This window comes from Mesoplodon bidens (assembly GCF_964165515.1).
Source record: "Mesoplodon bidens genome assembly, chromosome: 1".
NCBI lineage: Eukaryota > Metazoa > Chordata > Mammalia > Artiodactyla > Ziphiidae > Mesoplodon > Mesoplodon bidens.
In genome coordinates, this window is record NC_138176.1 from 42,035,755 (window position 1) to 42,062,641 (window position 26,887).

Genomic DNA, 26,887 nt, shown 5'->3' on the forward strand with positions numbered 1-26,887 from the left:
ATAGTACATATGCCATTAATTGTCATTTTTGTATAACAAAGTACATTTTAATCTACTAGAATAATTTACTTTAAAACAAAGCTTTAATTTTTTTTTAAACAAAAAATGTGAAGTAATTTGAGATTGGCTTTTTCTGCAAAATTGTTAGGTTACTATTTTTAAAAGTGTAATCTATATAATTATCCTCTTTCTCCCAAGAAAGTAACTTAAGTAAAACCAATTTAATATTTGATATCATACAGGATACCTGAAGGATTAAATCAACAAACATCAGTAAGTAGATAGTGCAGGGGAAGAATTTGATTGGTTGGTCTTGTAGTCACCTAAAAAGCAAAAGGAATAAAATAATTTCTTTTGCCTTGAGAACCTACGAAGATTAAAAATTTGGGCTAGAACCAATTAACTAATTACTATTATTCATTTTGACTGATAAAATTGTATTATTTTCAAAGCTGTATAAAGATATTCACATTTTCTTCTCTATATAGTTTGCTTTTGTTTCCTCTGTTCCTTGGAGGGACATAGACTTACATCCTGTAGTCAAATGTCAGCAGTGCCTCTGCTAAGATTTGCTGAGGACATTACACAAAGCCAGTTTTAACATCAAACTCCACACAGTCCTCAGTATTGCCTGTACTGAGGCTGATTGGTATTAATTTTCTGGTTTTCTACATTAGGTTAAAATACATATTAATGCTAAGTTTAGACTTTAGTTTCTGGTAGTTACACTAATCATCCTGAGATGGTAGAGGGGGGCCATTTAAGGTACCTTATCAGTTTTAAAATTTATAAAACTTTGTTATTATTGGACATTATCCCTAGAGGAACATTTTCTTGCAATACAAAAGCTCATATTTATAATTTATGGCAGCAAAGTTTTTCTTGAGTTTATATATTCAATTAAGGTTACTATGGGTCATTTTATATATATTTATATTTGTATATACACATATACACACACACCACTTTATATAAATGTGCATTTATATATACAATTAGTGGTAATCTTTAATATTTGTCTAGAATTTACTTGAGCATCTATTTAAATATTTGTAGGGTTACTAGAAAAGTCAAAGGTCTTTTAAACTAAACTATTCTTTGATCTATTTCTGTTTCTCTGTTAAACTTTAGACAGATTCTCTAATGAAAGTTTTAATATAGCTCCTATTTACTCTACCCAAAGTCAAGGCCAGTCACTGGCTTAAAACTGATCAGTGGCAGGAAAGCAATTATGAATTAGTTATATCCTTCTCAGTGTACTGTTGGCCTTACAAAGGTTAAACTGTGTGTGTATCTCATGAATTCTGAGCACTTATGGGTTCACTTGCACATGTTTCAACTAAAGGTAGGAAGGAAAACAAATACACTGAAATTCAGATTCAGACAATTTAGAAGATAGGTATGGCAACAGTTCTTCACATTGGAAGAGAATCCATCAGTATGAAAAACATGACTCTGAATGAGGACCAGAAGCCTCGAGTTCTGTTCCAGGCTCTGTTATTTCCAACCAAGTGATTTTGGTCATGTCTTAACAGCTGTCTCTCAGTATCATTATCTTATCTATGAGATGTTATTTTTGTGATTTAATTAATGGTGATATGTAAAAATACTTGGTAAATTATAAAGGGCTTTAAAAGTGGATGGTGTTGTTTGTAGAAGTAATCATTGGAAATATACCCTAATGCATTTGCTAGATGGTTTGATTTATAGACAATTATTGCACATGTATTATGTAAACTAATTTTATCTGGGCAAGGAGTCTTTAATCTTATGTAGGCAAACTAGTCTCAATTTAGTAGAGTGTCGTAAAATTAAACCTAGACTGGAAAATATCCATAAATATCAATTTTATAAAAATAGAAACATTTAGTTAAAAGAAAGTTCAATTATGATTAAAGAACAAAATGAGCAATGAAATGATGTCCTACATCTAAGTATTGTTATTTGAACTATTAAATTTAATAGATTACAAATTAGCCATTATATTTATACTTGAACATAAATCAACTAGGATAAATTAGTTTGAATTTTTCTATTCAATTAATGCTAAATCCAAATGAGTACATAACCCACATATCTTAATATTGATTATTATAGAAAATGGGAATAGCTTGATAAAAAAAAAGTCTAAGACCATTGATCTAAATTCCAGAGAGATTGATAATGTAAACTTTATTCCTCAAAATAGCTAAATAAATAAGTAAATACTGGAGCAGGTGTTGTGATGCTTTTTACACTGTTAGCATTTTATAGCTTCCTAATAAATAATTAACATCTGAAGATTTCTGAAGTTGAAAGCATCTTTTTAATTAGGTATCCTATCACCCAGAGTAGGTAAACTGTAAACTATTCCCCAGGGAAAACTTTTTAGTTGAACTAACACATTCAAACATCTATTTGTGTTAGCACTCTTTTCTCTGTGTTGGATTTCTTCCCCTTAAGTACGTTATGCCTTCACTTTGTATTTAAGGAACTTATAAGGCTTGCCAACATTGCAGGAAATCCAGGAACGGGCTCTATTCTAAATTCCCTGGGTAATTTTGTTAATGCCTCTAAATTTCTATACAGATCGCAAATTCTGTACCATTTAGAATTGAGGTGATGATTTGGCTCCACTGTGTGAGTTTTATTTTTTCAAGGTCCCTTGATTTTGCAAAATCCACTAAAGATAAGATGAATATCTTTTAAAGCCCAACTAAAATGATCATATTATTTATGCATGTGAAGTTATTGTTGGTATTGCCTCATTAACTATGCCTATTTGCGGTAAAAAGAAAAAAGTAGGCCTGACTATAAAAATCAATTCAGTTGAGACATTTAGAAACTCAATCATAAGAAACTTATTAGCTATTAGCACAATCAGGCTTCAATGGCAGAAAGCAGACCATCCCTTTCAGAGAAACCATACCAAGCATTCAGTTTGGATGGCTGGTCCAAGAAGATTGACTTGAAAGAAATATCCCACTGAAATGGTTCTCAAAACTGCTCTGCTGCAGGATATGTGCCCTTAGCTTGTCTCACGAGATATATTTCCTACAAAGAAAACTATTAGTGACAGAAATTATACCTTTATGACATGTTTAAGCTTCTCTTGATTGTTGCTAATTAACGAGATATATTTCCTACAAAGAAAACTATTAGTGACAGAAATTATACCTTTATGACATGTTTAAGCTTCTCTTGATTGCTGCTAATTAACCACTAAGGACTTCTCTTTTTAAAATATGAAGTTATAACCACAAAGATATTAGAAGAGACAACATTAGATGGAAGGTAAGTCTCATTAAACCTTATTTAGAGCAGAAAGTAGCATACATGATGAAACATACACATTATTTTCCTTAGAGAATATGTATTCATTCATTTAATAAATATTTAGAAATTTACTCATGATGAGTCAGGCACTGTATTTTACAGCGTACATAGCAAATAGAAAACATATTTTCTAATAGTAAGGATCTTTCAGTTTAGTAGGGAGCCTGATGTGTAATTCCATGATTATTTTCAATATTTACTTCTAAGAATAAATTATGATACTTAGTATGATAAAGTACTATTTTGGTAGAGAGACCTGTCTCCGTATTTACACCTTGTCTTGTAAAAAAAAAAAAATGATAATAACCATCCAGAAAATCAAATAGAAAAATGTAGATGTTCTATTTCATTCTAAGTATTTCTGATATATGAATACAGACTACTTCTTTTTTTTTTTTTTGTGCTTTGGAATCTAATTCCATTTCACTGAATTCAGTGAATATTTATTGAGTCACTCTACATGCAAGGAGATAAGTGGAATAAAAAGATTAACAAGATGTGCTCAGATTGACTTTCTAAAGAAGCCATTAATGGTTCAGAAGGTGATGTCAAACAAAATTACCAAATAATATTTTGAACAATTGCAACATCATTGGAGTAGGTGTGTAGTTTCCAAGAGGACACATTGAAGAGGATGGTTCAAATAGTGGTGCAAAGCCTGGAATGTTAACAGAATGAGCATGGCCCACATGATATGCTGAGTAAAACTGTCTGGGGTAACCAGGAGCAGCCACCACATTTCAGAATTAGAACCAGTCCGGTAAGGTGAAAAATAGATAAGGTGATTCTACATGCCAGTTTGCCTGGGCTAGTCTTGGTTTACACCTGTGGTCTTGATGGTATTAGTAACAGTGCCCCCTTTCCTGTCTGAAGAACACTGGCTTGGAGGATAAATTAATGACCACTCTAAAAACAGAGACATTTGCTAATGGTACCTTCCTGCTATGCCTCCTAGTCCCCGAGGGCAACACTCTAGTTAGTTTAGTTAGTTAGGCTGGTTGGTCCATCCTGAACAGTAAGTCTATTTCTTGGTCCTTCTTTTTCCTTTACTTCCATCAATTAAAACTTACAGGTGCTAATTTCTTTCTTTTTTTTTTTTTCGTAAATATTATTATTTTTTATTAGTTTCTGCTTTATAACAAAGTGAATCAGTCATACATATACATCTGTTCCCACATCCCTTCCCTCATGCATCTCCCTCCCTCCCACCCTCCCCATCCCACTCCTCCAGGCGGTCACAAAGCACCGAGCTGATCTCCCTGTGCTCTGCGGCTGCTTCCCACTAAGTATATGCCATCTTTTTTTTTTTTTTTTTTTTTTTTTGAGGTATGCGGGCCTCTCACTGTTGTGGCCTCTCCTGTTGCGGAGCACAGGCTCTGGACGCGCAGGCTCAGTGGCCATGGCTCACGGGCCTAGCTGCTCTGCAGCATGTGGGATCTTCCCTGACCGGGGCACGAACCCGTGTCCCCTGCATCGGCAGGCAGACTCTCAACCACTGCGCCACCAGGGAAGCCCTACAGACTACTTCTTAAATGAAATATTTTCAAGTTATAGTATCATTTCTTTCTTATTGTTGAATATTGTACTCAGCAGTTATAGGCAAAACATCTCTTTTTCTGAATAAAAAACCTATATATATTAGCAAATTAAGTTGAAATATACTATATTTATTATAATCAGGAATTTTTAATATAAAAGTGGCTCTCCAATAAGGTGATTTACATATACCACAGCTATATTCCGAGATTAGGGTCATATAGAGTGGAAAAACAAAACAACAAATTAAAGTCAGTTTTTTATTTATAATGTTTATTTTTAATTAAAATGTTTTATATTTTCACTTTAATAGAAATAATACAGTGATATAGATTAAAAAAATAAAATCACAGTCTAAACAAATCAAGTACAACTGCTATTAACTATCTTTGTGTTTTAAAATTATACTTGTAGTCATTTACAACTTCATATCCTACTTTTTTCAGTTTAGCACCCATCATATTATAAACACTTATGATACAATTACATATACTTCTTAAACATCATTTTGGTGGTGACCTGATAACACAGTGAATGGAGCCTGGTATTTCAGACTGATTCAACTTGTACCCTTGTTAATTCAATTTACTGTGCTTTTGAAAGTAAATTCTGATCACTTCTTAAAAAAAAAAAAGCACCAAACAACAAAAAAAACCCTCTAAATTGTTCCCATCTAGCAGCATTTTTCAAATTATTTTATGTCATGACACTCATAGAAAATGGGTATAGAATATGGTACCAATTGGCTCAGCTGCCCTAGATTCTATCCTGCTGCTCTGAAGGCTGAAGGGATTCATATCTAAGCCCTTCAGTTGAGAAGCTCTAACAGCTATATGAATATAGATTCATAAATGCATTTATTTATGATCTACATTGATGATTCTCATATTGTTTTCTATTAGGAACTCTCTCTTATGGCAAAATCTCTGTAAATCTCTGAGTGTGGTCATGTTTTTTAATCTACATTACTTGGTAGATAGGTAGGTAGATAGGTAGGTAGATAGATAGATAGATAGATAGATAGATAAATAGATAGATTGATTGATTGATTGATTTAAAGACTTCCTGCAATGATCCAGCAGCCCATGATGTAACAGTATCATTCATGTTCATTCAATTTGTCATATACATTCATATATTTAACAAATATTTTCTGTGTGCCTACAAAATGCTACATATAAAGCAATGAATAAAATAGATATGCTCCTTGCCTTCATGGTACCTGTGGTCCAGTGGAGGAGAGAGAGACACATTAATTATTCTGCGAAGATTTCCCTGAGGAAGTAACATTTTAATTATATTTCAGCTGAATTTTGAAGAATTAGCTGGTACTTACTGGGAAAGAATTAGATGGTATTAGTTGGGTAAGGAAGTGTAGATAGCATTCTAGACAGACAAACAAAAGTACATGTACAAAGCCCCCAGGATAGGAGACAACATTACATATTCAAGGAACCAAGGTACCAATATGGCTGGGACTTAGAATATCCAAGATGGAGATCAGATGTTAAGGATTTAAAGAAAGCACTACAGGCCTTGTAAGCTAGCAAATGAGATGAGTTGGTTTATAATTAAACACTCTTTCCTCTGATTGGAGGAGTGAAAGAGTGAAAGCAAGGAGAACAACCAGTATATTTTCCAGGTAAAAGCTGTTGGTAGACAGGACTAGAATGGGAGCAGTGTGAGTAGAGAAAAGCATCTGAGAGCTAGTTAGGTGGCAAAGCCAATAGGTCTTCTTAAGGAAATAGATATTGGTGATGAAGGCGAGAAAGGTTAAGGATGATGCAAGGATGTTTGGTCTGGAAATCAGCGGCAGGCAGTAGCATTCACGAAGACAGAGAGGGATGGTTGCCAGATTTGGAGAATGGAATAATCATGACTTGATTTTTGCTCAGGTTAAATATGAGGTGATTTTGAGACATAGTTAGGCAGGTCTGGAACTCAGAGAAGAGGTTGGTATTTCTGTGAGAATAATGAGAATTTAGATGGTAAGGGGTAATTAAAGGTGTGGATGAGAGAGAAAGCAGTGTATGAGAGGAGTATGGCACTGAGGATTGATTCTTGAGGAACTTTATCATTTAAAAATCAGGGAAAGGGAAAGGATTTCACACAAGAACATCCACATCCAAAGACTGAAAAGGAGAGAAGAGAGGTAGAAGGAAAACCAGATGGCATCACAGAAAACAAAAACGGAGTGTGTTTCAAGAATGGAGGAGGAGACCGTGATATTGTATGTTGTTGAGAGTTCTAGTGTGTTAATTAACAAGTGACAATTGAATTTATCAAACCACTGGTTCATTTTCATCTTAGGATGGAGTGGTAGGGATCAAGTCCCCTAAATGGATTGAAAAATGAATCTGATTTGAAGAAGTAAAAGTCAATAAACTTATACGGAATTATAAGAAATTTCAAGTAAAATAACCAGAAATGTGTAGTGGATGATTATGGATCATCAATATTGAGAGAGAGATGAACATGTTAAATCATCCAGTAAAGAAGGAGAGAGTATAAGACTGAGGGAGATTAAGCAAGAGGGTCTCAGGTCCTTTTAAGTTCCATAGACAAAAGCAGAACTTCAAAGGAGAAGTCAGACCATCTCCCTGGGTAAAGGTTATACCGCTTTGTGAAGTTACTTTTTTTAAATTTTTTAAATTAATTTTTATTGGAATATAGTTGCTTTACAATGTTGTGTTAGTTTCTGCTGTACAGCAGAGTGAATCAGTTATACATATACATATATCCACTCTTTTATAGGCTCTTTTCCTATATAGGTCATTATAGAGTATTGAGTAGCATTTGCTGTGCTATGCAGTAGGTTCTTATTAGTTATCTATTTTATACACAGTAGTGTGTATATGTCAGTCCCAATCTCCCAATTTATCCCTCCCTCCCTTTCCCCTTTGGTAACCATAAGTTTGCTTTCTACATCTGTGCTGCTATTTCTTTTTTGTAAATAGGTTCATTTGTTCCATTTTTTTAGATTCCACATATAAGCGGTATCATATGACATTTGTCTTCCTCTGTGTGACTTACTTCACTCAGTATGGCAATCTCTAGGTCCATCCATGTTGCTGCAAATGGCATTATTTCATTCTTTTTTATAGCTGAGTAATATTCCATTGTATATACCTACCACATCTTCCTTTTCCATTCTGCCAGGACATGGCAGCAACCTAAATGTCCATGGAAGTGATTTCTTAGTTAAGAAGGTTTTCACTTTTCTGTCTCACATTATGTAGTATTTCTTTAGGTTTAAATATTGTCCTCTCTCTAAAGAAATGTAAAACTTAAAAATTCTCCTAAGAGGAATTAAACATTTTTTCCTAACATCATAGCATAAATTTGCATATAAGTTCCTTCTCCAGAGATAACATGAGCCTTCCCCTGAGCACAGAGAGGAAAGAGCAGCACTGAACAAGGAGGCACTAATAAACAAACCCCCCTCAGAATCACCATTTTTGTCCTGGCCTACTCCCCTCACCATGTACCTCAGTGCAAAATGTTCACTTATTCTCTGCCTCGTCCCAGAAAAGGGACTCTCATCATAGGTGCACATAATACAAAAAGAAAAGTTAAAAGTAAACAAGAAAGATGAAACTGTGGTAAAAAAGCCAGAAGTAAGGCTAGTCTATAAAGCAGGACCTGTAGCATCATCACCCAGGAAAAGAGTGATGCACAAAACATTTAGATGCTCCAGGGTTGACTCTGACTTATTGCTGCTGAGCCAGCGAAGTACCGGTCACTTCTCCCGACTCTAGAACTATAAAGAATATTGCCTGCATATGGACCACTCTTTTGGCCCTTTTGATGTAGTCCAAATAAATAGTTTATTACTATTTCTATAATTAGTCTTCACTGATTTAAAGCTCCCCTCTGTTTACGAGGCTATTTGCAAAGGAACATTTTAGTCTGATATTTTCAGGATTACTTTGGTGCCAGCTTTGTTGTTTGACACAGTGTGACAGCATTGATGTTCTCTCGTTACATTTGATTACCAGAGATAACCCTTTAGTTGCTCACTCTGCTTGCCATGGGGCGGGCGGTTGCTCTGTGCTCTTTGACTTGCAGAGGGAACTACCGATGTTGCTTGGACCTTTGAAATTCCACTCATCAAATGCACCTCAAAATACACGAGGCTATACAAATCAGAAAAGGGATCTGTATTGTTTGGTAACATCTTCCCAAATGCCCCAGGGTCGTCTAGCATCTAACTAACATGAGATTTTAAATGCATAATCAAATGCACATGGGGTTGCTCTTTTGAACACCCTGACTTTGAAATTTTGGCCTTTCTTATTAGTGTTTTTCTGCCAAGCATTTTAGAGTAAAGATCTTAGTATTCCCACAATCTTATCAACAACTTACTTCAACCAACTTGGTCTTGATCTAAGCAATTCTCAGGGAAATGAGCCTGGAAAATTGTTTTTCCCCCTATGGAAAGAATTCAAGTGAGTAATATCCTGTTTCAAACTGGGAACTATATGCCAATTAAATGGAAAGAACACTAAGAATGATATGAAATAGCCCTCAAACCAGAATTAGAACTTGCTGCCCACTTCTCAGGTTGAATAGTCAGAAGACAATCCCATTCTCTGGGCAATAAAAATTGTTTTCCATTTTATGGCAGGGCAAAGTATAGGAGATTTGAAAAACTTGCAGCAGTTGGCCCTGAACTGATAAGTTGGCTTTCAGCTGTGCAAGAGCTGTTTGCTTTTCAAATTCTAGTACATGTAATCAGGCTGGGAAGAAGGATAGAAGAGTTTCTAAGGCCACCAGTGCTTAGCAGACTAAGACTTTAGTGTGACTTGTGACTACAGAGAGCATCAAAGTAAATTTTTTCTTTCAAGGGCAGTGAGACTGATTTTTTTAAAAACATTATCTTCAGGATAAAACTACCTGGTCTTGGGTAGAAGGATTTTTATTTGTTTCATTAAAAATTTTAAAACTCTCAAAGGCCATTTGCTAATTTCTTCTCCATTGCACTTATCTTTAAGACTCCCTAAGTAGCAAGACTTTATAAAGGTGGATCTCAGTATGTCCTTGCATGCAACCTTTTCTAATTGACAGAGCAGAGGACTAAAGATTATTGAACATCTAGTGCTGCTGACTTGCTTGGTGGATGCAGACAAGCCATTTGATTATTGACTCTGTCTTCTTCTGAAAAGGAAGGATGATTCTTTTCCACTGTTGTCATATTAGATAGCAACAATTGGAAATTACTTTCAAAACGTCAAGAGCTCTTTAAATCCTAAAGATATTTTAGTCCTGTGTGGCAATAAGGTCAGCTTTTCCAGAGCCCCAAACTTCCATAGAAAAGAGAGCAATCCAGTGCATGTGTCTTTTTGTTATGTTTTGTTATGTTCTAGAGCCTGTTGTGATATCGTACCTTTAAAAAGCAAAAAGAATAGTATCTATTAGTATTATTAGCAATAGATCCCTTGTGTTCTCAGTAATTTCAATCGAAAAATAATAATATGTGACTAAAATACCTTTTCTTCAGTGAAGGGAGTCTCTCTCACAGGAGTGAAGATAGCATATAGCATAATTCTAATCCTGCTTTACATTCAAGATTGGGCCATTCTAGAGAGAAAACCTTTGAACCTAGTGAGAGCAAGACTGATGCTCAGTGCTGAAAGAGGTCCTTCTGGCAAAGTCATGCTCACATAGCAAGAGGAATATTTCCTTGGAGTTGGGAGACCTGGGCCTTAGAGCAATGACATCAACTTCTCCATGTGACCTTAAGCATAAAGTCTGGAGCCTACCACCTCTGGACCTGTTTTCTAATCTGTAAAAATGATCATTTTGAAATCCTTTCTAGTTCAAATGCTTAGAATGTGGAAGTTAACAAACCGTTCTTTTAGAAACATAACTCCTTTTTATATAAACAATATTTTCACCTTTGCTGTTTTCTAAATTGATAATGAAGACATCTTTGTGACTGTCAATAGAAAACAGACCCTTAAGGATCCTGGAATACTTTGTGGATCTATATTTTAACAAAAGTCACTAAGTTATATTTCTTTCCTCTCAGAATCTGAAAGTATTATTGTTAGTGCTTACTTTATTCAAAATACTTAAAAATCATGCAGTTTTGCTTGAAGTATGTTTTGATAACTCTTAGTAGTTCAATAAATTAGCCTTTAGAAACAGAGCAGTTTCCATTTTCATAATTATACATACAATTTTCTCTTGCCAATGTGACATTTAGATATGATAATAAGTCAGGCTATCTTTCAATAAAATGCCATTAGAAAATTATAGAGTGCCTTTGAAACTGGAAATGTTATACCAACATTTTCCCCCATGAATCCTTTTAGAAAGAAATAATTTTTAAATAATGAATTAAAATGGCAGCATAAATCATTTTGATACAATGAACATGATACACCATGTTAATTTATGTCTTTAAATTGTTATTTGAGAAAGATGAGGTATCATAAAAGTGAAGCATGGCTGTTGCTCACAGACATTTGTGTGTATCACACCAGTTTCCTCCAATGCATGAATTGCAAACACTAGTCAACTTTATGAACTGTATTAATTACTTCAGGAAACCAGCCTATTACTCTAATATTCAGAAACCGTTCAAACATTTTAGACAACCTAGGTAACTTACTGATTGAGCATATTGAATAGTAATCATCCTAATATCCTCACAAAGGGGATAAAGCAGCTTCCTAAAATGATTAAGATCACTTTCCGTTTAAGGACTTGGTAGGTATGACTCATAGGGTAATTCCCCATCAGTTTTTCTAAGTTTTTTGTTAAAATAGCTCTGCTTTATTTTTTTAAGCACAGTGTGCTTATTGTGCTAGTAAAACTTGCTTGTCAAAATATAACAATTCAGTAAAACATACATTTTACTGAAAATGACTTTGTTCTTCCAAATCAAGTTCCCTTGCTCACCATGCTGGTAAGGAGATTAATTTTGGACACTCCTCTGGATGGGGCTCATGGTTTTTCCTCTTAAGCCTCTTAACTTTATTATATTACACGTACAATTAAATTAATGATGAAGAAGATGCTTTAGTCTGTATAACAGTTCTTCATTTCAAATGGGATCCAAAATGTTGCCTTGAGATAAAAAAGACCATTGAAGAGATGACACCTTTATAACAGACCAAATGACCAATGGTGCTGTTTTGAGTGATGACATGAACTAGGACCATATATGAGCAACCCTGAAGGTCTCCTAATCCCATTGTTTAGAGGTTTTTATTATGTAGACAGATTTCATTATGTTGGCACAGCTGATTAAATAATTGGCCCCTGTGATTGAAGGCAAACCTTCAATTCCTTACCCCTGTCCACAGGTTGGGGTTGGAGCTGAAAGTTCCAACCCTCTAACCATGCCTTGCTCTCTCTGGTGCCCAGCCCCCATCCTGAAACTATCTAGGGACCCCAGCCACCAGTCATCTCATTAGCATGCCAAAGAGGCATTTATCACTGCAGGGATTACAAGGGTTTTAGGAGCTCTGTGCCAGGAACAGGGACAAAGACCAAATATATATTTCCAATTAGATTACACCAGTAGATGCCAGCACCATACACCCACCACTCAAGTCATGACAATCAAAAATGTCAGTAGACATTGCCAAATATTTTCTAGGGGAATTGGGGTGTGGAGGGAGGACAAAATCTCCCCTGATTGAGAACCATTGGTATAAAGAGAAGACAAATAAATACAAAACTGTGGAGGAGAGGGGACACTAAAATTATATTAGTATAAGAGTACAGAATTTAATCTGATGTTGAAAATGAGCCTCACTTTCCTGTACTTTCACTTCTAGGAGAAAAGTTTACGTGCGATAAAAGTGTCACAGTTGGCATCAGACAAGACTGAGTTCCAGAAGCGCAGTGTTGCCCAAAATTGAATTCAGTTGCTAGGATACAAATTAGACAAAATAATTTATCCACATTCAATTAAGATTTCTACATTTCTCCCTAATACTCAAGATTTAAAAAAATTCTTCTCCTTCAAAGAAGCAGAATTTTAAGTGTAATGGGACAATGAATTCATTGGGAGAATCTGGCTCACCAGGATGCTAAAACTTTGTTGTTGTTTTGAGATGGTGGAGTTAGTAAATTTGCCAAATCTGGGAAAATACAGTCTCAGTTTGTTCCACACATCCTTGACTGACATTTTTCACATTAGATGCTGAGTCACTATAATAGTCTCAAATGTAATTACTTTGTGTATAATACAATGAATTTTCTTTCTATTCATATAACCCCTTGGGTTGTACTGGTAAAACATGGCATTGTATTAAGATAGAAAACACAAAAACAGATTTTAGGTAAAACTAACGTCTGTAATAGAGGACTGATATTACATTGGTAATAAAATACAAGTGTATATTGCGAAATTGAATGCACTACAAAAGAGAACAATGTGCTGCAGGCAAAAATGAAGTGCTTTAGAGACTAGAAGTCACAGATTTGACAGTCCTTCCAAATAGTAGCATTTTTACATTACAAGTTCTGTCAACATGGTTTCATTAACTTATAGAAATAAAGGACACGGCATTCTTTAAATTCCACCTTTGTGGTAATCACAAACAATGGATTCTGCCAACACAATGCTGTGTTGTCATCCTGCTGCCTATTGACATGATTACTATTCCCCACGTGCTTTCAAGAGCCCGACCCTGGTCAATTTGACTCCCTGCTGATTCACAAAAGAGCCAGAAATAATTAGACACAGCCATGTCAATTGATGAGATGTTGGCATCTGTACAACCTCAACATTTGAAATGCAGAAAACGTTGAAATTTCTGTGCAAGAAAGTTAGCAAGAATTGGGGGAGTACATAGGATCTGGGATTATTAAAAAGACTCCAAGGCGAATAATAATTTAAGGTAGTAGACTGCTGGGATTATTATAAAAGAATAAACCTTTAGAGTGTTGTTCAAACTATGGGTTACAAACCACTAGGGATCGTAAAGTTCATGTAGTGTATCATGACCAACATTTTTATTATTGCAGGTGCATCATAGTAGTAGTATTGATTTGTTAGTTTTTTCCCGTGTGTGTGTGTGTGTGTGAGTGTGTGTGTGTAAAGGATGGCTATGATGAAAAATGTATCTGTAGTCAAAAAGGTTTGGAAACTAATAAACAAATCAATATAAATGCCTCCCTCCCAATTCAGTTGTAGTATTCATTGTACTTTCAATTTACTTTTTAAAAATACATGTTTTTTATTGTGTGCATTGAATAGTTAGACTTAACTTGTGGCTACACATAACACCCTCTTGGTCAGTTAAGTACCTTAAAATGCATGCAGTTGAATTCAAGGATAAGACAAAAGAAAGTGAGAGGGGCAAGGGACACATCTATCAATATGCAAAACAAATGTCTGTGTAGTCATTTCCATATCAAAGGACAGTACATCATTATTGTGAAAAATTAAGTCAACTTTTTTTTTAAGTTGAAATATGCCAGGCATGTACTAAGCAAAGAGAATAAAAAACAGATATGCTCTCTTCTTGAGAAACTTAAAATCTAATAAATGCAGCAATTATATTGTTGATTGAGGTGTTATTTAATGAGGGGAAGTATGGAATTGTATATGAGCACTTAGAAGGGGCATCAATATCAGCCTAAGGATTTTAACTATTTTTACCAAAACATTCTTCTGTATAAAGAAAACTACAGGAATGTTTTGAGCCAAGGGAGCATTTAGCTTGTGTAGATTTGTTTGTAAATATCTATGGATTCTGTTCTCTATAATGCTGTAAGATGTGGTTGCTAACAACGTTTTGATAAAGTATAGTTCAAAACTTCCTTTATCCTTAGCAGTTCTCCCTCTCTCCCCCTGGAGGTATATATCTGTGACAGGGGAGGCTGAATAAGATGAAGAATTTCAGTCATTCTCCCAAACCCCTCAGGTCCTGGTAGACTGATTTCCATTTGCCAGTTATCAATATTAATTGATCACAAGCCTTCACCTTCATTTCAAAAGAGTGACCCTGATCCGGTTATAATATTTGAAGTCAATGTTTATAGATTCAACAAAAGCAAAAAATAAACTTACCCTAGGTTTGGGGACTGCTTGTCAGCTTTTTAGAGCCACCTATTTAATGAGTGTTCTCATTTATATTCTGAAGCTACCTCTTCAGAATTTGAAAGCTTTAATAATCCTGTAATCACCATAGATGCTTATCAATATGGGTTTACCTCTGCATTTGTTAAAGACATAGACAGTATCTGTTTGCTATAAAATATATAGTATAAGCCCCTGCTTATGAAAAATCTTAACAACTAGAAAGTTCAAATAGTCCAAACTAGTTTTGTTGTGTGGATACTAATGATAGTGAGGACCAGGAGTATCAGCAAGAACTCATGCTTTTCTACACTATAAAACAAAGCCTTATTTATTTTCAGTACTTCACTCTATTCTTTTGAAAATTAATAATTTTTCCATGTAACTTTTATAAAATAAATACAAGTTAATTAAAATGTTCAAGTAATCAAAACAACCCAAACTGCAGAAAATCTGGAAATTTAAATATATTCTATTAAATCAGAATATATATATATATATATATATAAAATTTTTATTGGAGTGTAGTTGATTTACAATGTTCTGTTAGTTTCTGCTGCACAACAAAGTGAACCATATATATATATATATATATATATATATATATATATATATATATACACACTCTTTTTTAGATTCCTTTCCCATATAGGTCATTACAGAGTATTGAGTAGAGTTCCCTGATATAAAATAGGTCCTTATTAGTTATCTATTTTATATATAGTAGTGTGTAGATGTCAATCCCAATCTCCCAATTTATTCCTCCCTCCCTTTCCCCCTTGGTAACCATAAGTTTGTTTTCTATATCTGTGACTCTTTCTGTTTTATAAATAAGTTCATTTGTACCATTTTTTTTGATTCCACATATAAGTGATATCATATGATATTTGTCTTTGTCTGACTTTCTTCACTCAGTATGACAATCTCTAGGTCTATCCATGTCACTTCAAGTGGTATTATTTCATTGCACCTAACAAAAAGAACATCTAGGCATTATTCAGTTTTCCTGAATTTTCTGAAAAATCTCTTTTTAATGGTTTATTTGTTTGACTTGGGATCAAAATACATATCATCCATTGCATATTGGGTATGCCTCTTAAGTCTCCTTTGATCTAGAAGAACCTCTTTAATAGCCCTATTAGGTTGTTCAAGAAATGAATCAGTTGTCCTGTTGCAGCTCCCCCATTTCAGGTTTGTCTTATTGTTTGTACATGGTGTCATCCACCTTGTATCTTTGTATCCTCTGTATTTGTTGTAAAGGATTATCAAACCCAAAGGATTGATTAGACTTATAACCAAATTTTTGTGGTAAGAAAACTTCATAGAATGTTCAGTGTACTTCAATATTGCATTATAACAGAAGGCAAATAAGACCTTACCAGGCACATTTCCACTTTCAGATAGTTGAAATTGAAACAGTGGATAAGGAGGTGATAGCCTGATCCTTTTGTTGTAATGTTTCCCACCTTTTGTTAAATGTTTTGATACCAATAATGATCACTGCCTGAATCAACTATCTCATTAGGCTTTTAATATGATCTTATCCTATTCCATCATTCTTTCAATGTCTATTAACTGGAATTCTTCTCTAAATACTCTCCATCATCAATTAAGAATCTGATAGACTGTTTACCCTCAAACTGTTCATTCAAGACAGGATGAATACTTTTTATTCTTTCCCATTAATCACCAATTTCCAGAGTAAGTAATTGGTGCCATAGTTACCTCTTAGTGACAAATGAAGGTGGGTTTTTTTAAATCATTTTTTTGTATTATTATGAATGCGTAGGTTTTTATACATTCAGTGAATCATGTTGGCTCCTCGTTTCCTCTTAACACAATCCCTTAGCTGCCAAGAGCTCCCTTGCTTTCTGAACAAGATGTCCCAGGTTCTCTGTGTGTATTTCCTCCCCTGAACCTGAAATCAGCCATTTCTCAAGGAACCATGTTTCCTTTTAGCCAGAAATGGTGTTAACTAAGAGTGGTGACTGCTACTGGGTCTCTTTGCTTCTAGATCTTTTTTAGTAGAAAGAGTAAGGGCATGATTGTTGTAATAAGCACATTATTTAACTCACAACATGCTCTATGTAATCTTGCACCGTTCCCATCTTATTCTAAGAGAGTAGCATATTAAGTTAGAAACAAGATGTATAATTCCTTAAGAATGATTTTCACATCAAGCTTTTTATCTATGTTCATATCTCAGCAGGACTTTTTATTATTTTAGGAGGAAGTCAAAGATGAGAACTTAGCTTATAATACGAATTAAACTAAAAAAAAAATTTCCAGACACCAATAAATACTTCATAGAGTTGGTGGCTCGCCAAGACATTCAATATTTATATAAAAGGAAAAGATAGTATGTATTTGTTTGGATGTCAAACTTAATTTGCATTAGAAATTTATTTCTTATTTTAGGTTTTAAGGAGACTGAGACCACATTTTGAGTTTTAGAAAACATAATAAACCATCGATTTAAAAAATTTTTTTACCTAAGCAACTTCCCTATCAGATGGTTGGGGCAGAAGCTTTATATCCATGTCACTTGTGTTTCTATTTATTTCTGTTTTTGCCAAGATCTTAATTTTGTTGTTGTAATGAACTTCAATGTTTCTTGTCTTTGACCTGTAATTCTTTAGTGGGAAGCATCAACAGTTAAGAGTGATTGCTAGCAATTTCAAAGGGCATCCATTTTCTCAGTCATTTGTCCATTTCTCCATCTTCATAGAGTAAATATTAAGGAAAAATTTCCCACTTTATAAACTGTCCCTTATTTCTATTGTGAGAAACGCAAAAAGAAATTGTCTTTGTTTTCTCTGTGAAAAGCCACACAGTAAAACCCTAACATTTTACTCAACTACTTAAAGCCTCTTTTAAATCCATGACTTTTTAACAGCTAGAATCTTTATTTCAGCAGACTGCATTTCTCTTTAAATAAATAACACCTATACTTTTAAAAAAATCAAATAATTTAAAATATATACAGAGCAAGAGGTAAATCTTCCTTGCTAGAAGCAAGCATTATAACCGGTTTCCTCTGGATCCCTTTAGTGATTCAAATAGCAGTTAACTTATATTTAAGTTAAAATTGGTTGCTTCTTTTTAATTTATGGCTTTTTAGAGCAGCAAAATATGGGAAGTAATCAATACTGTGGACAAAGCCCCAAAGAGATTTTATAATTATAAGAAGTCTCTAAATCTTCTTATATGCATTAACAAATTTTTAAATTGTAAATGTGTATCTAAAACCTAGCTATATGGGTTTAGTGATATTTAGTAAAGATTAAAATATATTTATCAAGAGTATAACAAATAACTAGTTCTTTGTAAAGAATATTTTAATTTTTGCTTATTTTATTTTACATGGTAACAGTAAATTCAAGCAAAACAATAAAATGTAAAGAAGAAGAAAAAAATCTCCCCCAAATCCCACCACCAAATAACTAATTCTCAACAGAAAGGGTTAAATTCCTTTAGCTAGAAACATAATTTCTTATTTATAAAAGATCAGTGATCAAGATCATTTATAAAAGATTCTATATAATTTATGAAACCACTCTCTATATTCTTACCTGTCTGAATAATTGAGTCTCCTAATAAAAATCACACTGTCAACTTAGACCTAAAATGGAGGTGTTTTACCATTTCATTCTTTCTCCACAGTTTCCATGGAAACATGACAGTTATTATAATAGAAATGGGGGGGGGATGATGACTGTTATTCAAAGATAAAAATGAGCCCAGGATTAAATACTTAGGACTATACAGCTCTTAAAAAGCACTACAAAATTAATATATGAGCTATTAAAGTAGTAAAGAGAAAATTAAGTACATATTTAGCATGTAGGGTAAAAAAAAAATTAACAAGGCTAATGTTGGCTCTGTAAAGTTTCCATTTATGCAGTCTGTGTCTCTGCCTATGACAACGAGAAGCTAAATATTGGAACAGCGTTTAATTAATGAAGTTCAGTGTAGAAAAAAATAATAAATAGCAATTGAGCTATCAGTGGTAAGGAATTTGAAAAAATAATCTTTTTCTTTTTCCTGCCATGTTTTACCAACTGGCAATATTAAAGCCCTGGGTGGGGGGTGGGGGGGAGACTATACCCAATGACATTTTTACTTTTAAAATAAAATATGACAGAATTTACTATCCCAATTAGCTATGTGTATCAAGGTGACTAAAATGGAACATTTTACTGTATGAGTTAATTAGTGTGAAATAATTAGGGAAACCTTCCTTACAGTGACACTTGCTATAATGAATTACTACTGTGGGTCTCATCCACTTTGAATTGAATGTAGGGAAAGTACCAGTTTAACACTTACAGTAAATGTGTTAGATGTTTTACCAAAATGGATGTTTAGATGGTTTTGTGATGACGAAGAAATAGAACACATCATTTGGTGAACTGATATTTTTGACATAGCCCCTATATCAATTATATGAAAAGAGAAATGAATGCAAAATGGAATGTAACTAAGTAGCCAAACAACTCAAAGTAGAGTATGCTTAATGCCTGTGCTTTTTGTGTTTGCTTGTTTATTTCCTCACTGGCCCAACTCCATTCATGGGATTTTGTATTTATTTTGTTTGGAAGATACCTAGGACCAAAGTGAAGACATTGCTTTTTAGAGTAGCTACCTATTTTATACATTTAATAACCGAAACCATGTGCTACAAACAAAGAGCAGACACAAAATATCAAGGTGTTCTTAATGATATTGGCCTTGGTAATTTGGTGAGTTGGATCTTTCCCTAAGTAGCAGAATTGGAATCTATTGAAGACCTAAGTCTCTGTTTGAACTTCCCAATCTTCTGTTCACTTGTGCTCTATACCTGCAGCAAGACTTGATCAGTGTGTGCTGGGTTTAATTATATTCCTGGAAGATTCTAATATACAAGTGTGTTTTTAAAAGTCTATCATTTTTATGTATAACCTTTTGAAATTAAACTGAAGCTTTTTATTTTTTAATTTTAATTTTATTTTAGTGACCACTTAGAAGTAACATCTCACATGTCTAAGCCCATTCTTAATGATTTCTAATTGCTGTGTCTGAATGACAATCAATTTTTAATTTTAATTATATTTTTAGATTAATTATATAACCATATGGGATCATCTAAATTAAAAACTGATAGTTACTCAGATATTTGTTGACAGCATTATGTGTTAATATATATATGCATTGGGTCTATCCAGGGAAAAATCTACTCCAATTATTTTCATGGTTCAAGTGAAAACTGAAGAGAAAATGAAAATTTGTCTCATTTAGTGATATGTGTAATGGTTGATTAAACATTCAGAGAAATGTTAAAAGGATCATGATTGAGTCTTGTCTTTGTTAACATCTTAATTACCTAAAGGATGCAGTCAACAAATCTGTAATTCAAAATGTAGGTGTTATTCCCCAGGACGTGTTGCAAACATCTGAGAGGAAAAGAATGCACAAAATGGAGTGAGGTGGAGAGGAAATTAATTAAAACATAAATTAGAAAAAGAAGGCTCACCAGCAAGTAGTCATCTGAAATCTATATATTTATTAACAAGGAAAGATATTTATTTTGGTTGATGAAAGTAGGAGGTTTGGGAATTCTCTAAAGAGACTCTGGGATATTAGTTAGCTAGTAAATTAGATGTGAACTTGCTAAGGCAGGATTGTACTGCAGCATAAACATGGCTGGTCATATTGGGGACTTGTGAGCGGTTGTGTTCTGTTAGAAGATAATAATGGGAATAAAACTTCCCTGGATGAAGGATTTTCAAAATATATTACATCATCAAGTCAATATTTCAAAACCTTTTTGAAATGTTATTATTATGATAGTGTCATAAATCTACTATGATTATGCTAATTATGTCATAGGCAGTAATTAAATAGTATAAAATGTCCATAGGATTTCCTAGCAAATGAGATGGAGGTGCTTACAATGTGCCTGATTCCCTAAAAATGTATTAGGAAGACAATTAATATAGTTCCATTTTATAAATGAGGAAACTGAAGCACAGAGAAGTTAAATAACCTACCCCGCCCCCCAAGTCACACAGCTAGCAAGTGGACCTAGTCCACAGTGTAAAGATGTCTGAGAATCAGAGGTAATTTATTATGAAAAAGTAATACTTCAGTTTATACATCGGGAAATAGGATAGTGCTTATACCTGACCAACTTCAAGGAAATAGTTCCTGTATGGTTAATTCAGTACCTCTGGGTCCTCTCTTAGAGGTGTAATTTAGAATATTGGAGGATAGTTTGTAAAGTTTTCTTTTGGTTGGCATTTGTTCTATTTTGCTTTGTTGGCTATTGTTTTTTGAAGATGGTGCTAGAAGGAGAACTAAAATATTTACCAGCTTTTAAAATAATTCCCTTTCCAGGTATGCATGCAGTTTCATGAATTGGAGATTATATACATATAAATATGATACATAAAATTGCTTGTTGATATGCTGAAATTTTTAAAAGTAGAGTTTACCAAGACAGCAACTATAGATTTACCAGTTACATTAATATTTAAATAATTTTGTTCTACAAATGGAATGACACACTGAAAAACAAATTTTTGTGTGAGGGGGGTGTTGGTGGGCAGAATTTCTTGAGATGCAAAAAAACTACTTGAAGATAGAGGAAACCATCAACATTCACAACCCTGAAATTCATCTCTAATCTTTGCATGATCAAGCAGGCACGTTGGACAACACCTGGATTGAAGGTTGGCAGGAGAAGCTGACAATCAGTGGAGGCCTAGATTCTTTCTGGCTTCTCTTCTGATAAAGTTGACACTCTCTGAAGCACAAATATGTTTTTTGTTAATTTAAGAGCCAAACTGTGCTTCTTTTCTTTAGTGCCTGGGCATTAAAATGACCTGATGTTGGTCAAACTATCTTTCATTTGAAACATTTTTAGAAATCATTTCAGAAGTATACAAATATGCTACAGTATGTAAACAACTTACCTTAAACATTTTAGCTATTAATTCCCCAAAGCTTTAAAATGAATATTTCCTTAAATATTATTTTTTAATTTCCCATAAAATTTTAAAATATTAAATTACATGTAACTTTCAAAACTCCATCATTTTTTTTAAACACTAGGGTTTTTTTCCAGTTTTTGTCTGAAAATTCAAATTTTTTGTGTATTTCTCTGCAGAGTCAAGCAGTCAGTGTTAGGCAGCTCTTAGAACTCTACACTGAACCTTGGTTTGTGAGATAATCTTTAAGGATGTGAAAGAATTGGCTCCCTCCTTTTGCACTTGTGAGGCTTACATTCCACCCAGCATGAGAAATGAGCTCATGTTGGCTGGATAAAAATAAGTAAACATGTCAACTGAGGACAAGATTATACCAAGTGACTACACTGCTCATTGTTTCAAAGCACGTTTTGATAGAGTCTGAATGAAATTAACAGAAGAGATATACTTATGTATGACAAATATTGTATCTTTGTGAAGACTACAGACAAAGCTTTATCCAGTAAAAGAAGCATCTGGGAACTAGTCATAACCCTGCAGTTGAACTGTCCATACTCAGATGCTTATTCTGGCTGCTTTTCTTGCTAAGTCACAGCACCACCTGGTCTGTCCACTTAAAACTTTGATTAACTCTCCAAATACCAGGGTAGTCACTCTGCATCAATATTTCATCTCACAGAACATTAGAGGTGGGAGAGAGATACCCAGATCCAACTCCTTCATTTTGCAGGGGAGGAAACCATTAGCTATTCTAGAGATGTGGACTTAGTCATTTAAAAATTAGACTTCATAGAGACTTATGAAATATGGCTTTTAAATATTACTATACCCATAGATGAAATATTGAACCAGTACAAAAGCATCTTCCCTAATGACAGGTACTTTGGGATGCCTAATGTACATTTTCTGGTCACTAGGGTACCATTCAGAGCAGTGAAGGAATTGATTTACAATATGGTGCACACATAAATGTCTCGGAGCAGCTCTTTTCTCTCTGGGAGAACACAACATTATTTCATCACTCATTTCAGTTAATCTTTGAGTTTGATTCTATTCACATAACTGACAATAAAAGACAAACACAATGTTATAAATATTCAAATAGTTTATTATATTTTGTCTGTTTTGTGTGACTCAGCTACTTTATCATTTTCCAGATAGATACATATTAAAACTTGAACATCTATAGTATACAGTTTTGAGATAATAAATTTGAAAACTGCATCTCTTAAGGGTATAATTACTTGACTTAACTGGTATGCCATTAGATAAATATTTGTTCTGTGAAAAGAAATAATTTGGGAACTTCACTGGTGACTGATATACAATGTTTATATGACTTAGCATCCTGAAGATGAGCCAGAGAAATCGTGTGTACAGTGGCACACACAGTGTAATCTAATTGAACAGAAAGGAAAATAATAATTTTGTAATGTCTGAGAATGAGTTCAAGAAGAAAGAAACAATGAGTGAATAGAATCAAGAAAATCTATAGTAATTAGAGACATTAAAAGTTGTAATGATGCTGTATTAGTTTCCTGTAGTTGATGTAACAAATTACCACAAAATGGATGGCTTAAAACAAGGCAAACTAATTTTCTCACAGTTCTGGACCCTAGAAATATGAAATCAGTTTGACCAGGCCCAGTCAAGGTGTTGGCAATGCCACGTTCTTTTTGGAGGCTCTTAGTAAAGATCTGTTCCTTACCTCTTCCAAATTTGGGTGGCTACTGGCATTCCTTGGCTTGTGGCCACATCACTCCAATCTTTGCCTCTGTCTTCACATTATCTTCTCATGTTCTGTAAAAGTTCACTGTGCCTCCCTCTTGTAAGGGTATTTATGATAGCATTTAGGATTTACCCAGATAAACCAGGAAAATTTCCCCATTATAAGATCCTTAATTTAAATCACAACTGTGAAGACTCTTTTTCCAAATAAGGTATCATTTACGGTTCCAGAGATTAAGACCTGATATCTTTGGGGGACCATTTTTTCGCCCACCACAGAGAAATTAACCAGTTGAGTTTGCACAGTGTATCATGCCCACTTTTCCCTTTCAGAATGCAGAGGATGCTACTCTGAACATATCCTAAGTGACATCTGATGAGGGTTGAGCTTGGATTCCACCCACCCTTGCTCTCTCTTTCCTTTTCTTCCAATTCTGAACCAATCCTATTCCCAGTGTTTTTCTTCCTAGCCTCTATGCAGAGAGCAGCAACCAAAGTCTGTAAAGTTTGCAAGTGTCCTCTTCCACCCCCAACCTACCATTTTGACCTAGGCATTCCTTTTGAATTCCTAGGTGTGACCTTGGGCTACTACATGTACATGCAAATTACACTCACAAGAGAGTGAAGATTCTTCTTGTCCTCTTACAGACAAAACACTAGAAATTGCTAGACTCAACTCAAAAAATCAGATTCATCTGTCACTCAACGCTTATGCCTGCCACATATTCTAAACACATCCTCTACCATTGGTGCCCTGGGGTAGAATATTCCAAAAGGCCACTGAATATGCTCAGCATGACATGTGGAATGTCTGTGTTTGTTTTTTTAGAGAAAATTCCCAAGGACTGTATTGACTATCTTCTGTTGGAAATCAGCTGCAGAGATCTGCACAGTGAGAGCTCACCCTGCCATATGTAGGTGGTTGGGATTTGCCTGATTGCCATAGAAGGAGATTATGAAATAGCCATCTGTTCTTGAAATTTCCACCCCAGGGCCTCCTCCCTGGAGTTGCTCTAGGTCCCCTGTATAGTCATGTCTCCCTCTGCATCAGCATCCCTCACATGAACAGGGGAGTGTGGATTCCTCAGGTCATTTTAGGGGAGGCAGGTCCTGGGGAGCAGCAGTGTTCATGCCAGGACTGGGTCATCCTCTGGTCCCTGTTCCCACCGTTTACCTTTGCAAACGTACTCCCATAGGTTTGTTTCATTTCATTGGGAAGAATAGGTGAACTTTATCATAGGAAATGTTACCCACGGATCTGTTACCAACTCTTTCTCTAAGCATGTACCAAAAAGCTGTGTAAAACCCATAAGATCACAAAAGAGTACCTCTGGATTCATGAGTATATCTTTTCAAAATAATTAGTTGAAATTGAACACTTGATTTGTGCCAGGCACTGAGCTAAGTATTTTGCCTTCCTTCCTTTGAAATAGTATCTATTATTGTTATTATCCTAACTTTCCAGATGGGGAATTTGAGGCTCATAGGGATTGGTTGACTTCACAGATAGCTGTGGAGTGGAAGGCTTCACTCTAACTCAGCAGCAGAGTCAGGATTTGAACCTCAAATGTCTTACCTACAGAATTCACCTCTTTGACTCCAGCAGTACTGTCTCTTGACCATAGTTATGATCTTGTTATGGCCTTGGTTTTAATCTGGAAATATGCATGAGTAACTTTGTGAAAATATCCCTTGCATATGTTACAAATGGAAGGCACTCAAATTAAGAAAGAAAACATTGCCTTTTAGAACTGGTTTCTAATCCTCAGTTTGTAGCTAAACCATGAGTTATAAAACATATAGGGCTTCCCTGGTGACACAGTGGTTGAGAGTACGCCTGCCGACGCAGGGGATGTGGGTTTGTGCCCCGGTCCGGGAGGATCCCACATGCCGCGGAGCGGCTGGGCCCGTGAGCCATGACCGCTGAGCCTGTGCGTCCGGAGCCTGTGCTCTGCAACTGGAGAGGCCACAACAGTGAGAGGCCCGCATACCGAAAAAAATAAATAAATAAAAAAGTAAAAATTAAAAAAAACATATAAACGGATATTTTAGGTCCTGTCATAAGTTAAAAATAATAACAAACAACTTGAATAGCATAAATGCTTTTTCTCTATCATATTTATCACATCATGTGAGTGTGTTGTGGTCAAGTGTTCTACTATAAAATCCTGCAGCATCATAGGCCTGCACGTTTAGACAGCTGAGTTTGCCTTTAAGTCAGCATTACCAAATCCAGCTATGAGCAACTGAAGCAAATTCACAACCATTCAGAGCTAACACTAGGACATTTAGGCACCATCAATGATCTACTGGGAGTTTCAAGTAACACTGTATCCATTAAGGGACAGAAATTGTAGAAAGATGATCTTTAAGGCAACGACAGGTGAACTGGCAAATTATTCCTGCCCTGCAGTCAATATTTTTTGCATTTAGTCAAGAAATAGTAGCTATTTTTGCTTTTTAGACAGCTGGGTTTTAGTGTATTATATGTAGAGTTTATGAATTATACATGATTTATAGTTTCTGTATAGATATGTCATAATGAAACCTGACAAGAGCTAAGATCACTGGCCTCACTTCAAAACACAGTAGTGTCTGATAGAGTCCCTTATTATTTAGACATCTTTGAAAAGTTTACCTAAAAATGTTCGTGGGTTTTTCGTTTTGTTTTTTTTCATTTAAAAAATTTTTAGCAATGTAGAAAATATGTTTTAGAGAGAATGAATTCAGAAGTTTTCTAACTTCTATCACTATATTTGGAGAAGAATTACTGATTAAAGTTTTACTGACAAAATGTCATTAATCTTCTTTTACCAAATAAGATATTGCGCTAGAACAGCGGTCTGCAGGCTTTTTCTGTAAAGGACTTGATGGTGAATATTTTTGGCCCTGCAGCCTATTCAGCTCTGCCGTTGTCACACAAAAGTAGTCACAGACAATATATAAACCCATGAGAATACCCGTCTTCCAACAAATAGTTATGGAGCCTGAAACTTGAATTTTACATAGTATTCATGTGTCACAAAATATTACTCTTTTTAAATCTTTTTTCAACCATTTAAAAACATAAACACCATTCTTAGCTCCCTTGGCCACACAAAAAACAGGCCCAGGCTCTTTCAAACGTGTTTCTCCCCTGATCTTTCCTATGTCATTAAATGGCAGACCATCCATTCTCCTCTCCCTCTTTCATCCCCCACCTCAAATCCAACAGCAAATATATGTGTTCCATCTAGAACCCTCCGCCTCCTTTTCACCACCTGTTCACACCCACACTCTCTCACCTGAACCACTACAT

The 26,887-nt window shown here is 34.8% G+C and overlaps 1 protein-coding gene across 2 annotated transcripts in view; it reads left to right on the plus strand.

Moving 5' to 3' along the window:
• Positions 1-26,887, plus strand: part of PRKG1 (protein kinase cGMP-dependent 1) — a 1,281,256-nt gene that overhangs the window by 1,154,803 nt on the left and 99,566 nt on the right. The window lies entirely within an intron of this gene.